Here is a 209-nt window from a genome sequence, read left to right as displayed (position 1 = left end):
GCTTTCCTCCCTTCGTCAGCCCTGGTGATTAATGGTCCCCTTCGGTGTGTTTTCTAGTGACTGCTCATGTCCTGGATGGGCTGGGCCTGGCCGTGTCACCCCGCAGCTCCGAGCGCTGGTGGCAGTGGTGACGTGCCAGCTCGCATCCTGTCCCGCAGACCAAACTGGTCCTGGGAACCCTGGGGGGTTCCCCGCAGCGGGACGGGGGA

The 209-nt window shown here is 64.6% G+C and overlaps 1 protein-coding gene across 1 annotated transcript in view; it reads left to right on the top strand.

Annotated features, from left to right (window-relative positions):
- TUFT1 (tuftelin 1) overlaps positions 1-209 on the top strand; it is a 10567-nt gene that overhangs the window by 5533 nt on the left and 4825 nt on the right. The window lies entirely within an intron of this gene.

Source organism: Pygoscelis adeliae, unplaced genomic scaffold (assembly GCF_000699105.1).
Source record: "Pygoscelis adeliae isolate BGI_AS28 unplaced genomic scaffold, ASM69910v1 Scaffold890, whole genome shotgun sequence".
NCBI lineage: Eukaryota > Metazoa > Chordata > Aves > Sphenisciformes > Spheniscidae > Pygoscelis > Pygoscelis adeliae.
Note: the sequence above shows the minus strand (reverse complement) of the source record. Positions and strands in the feature narration are given on the sequence as shown.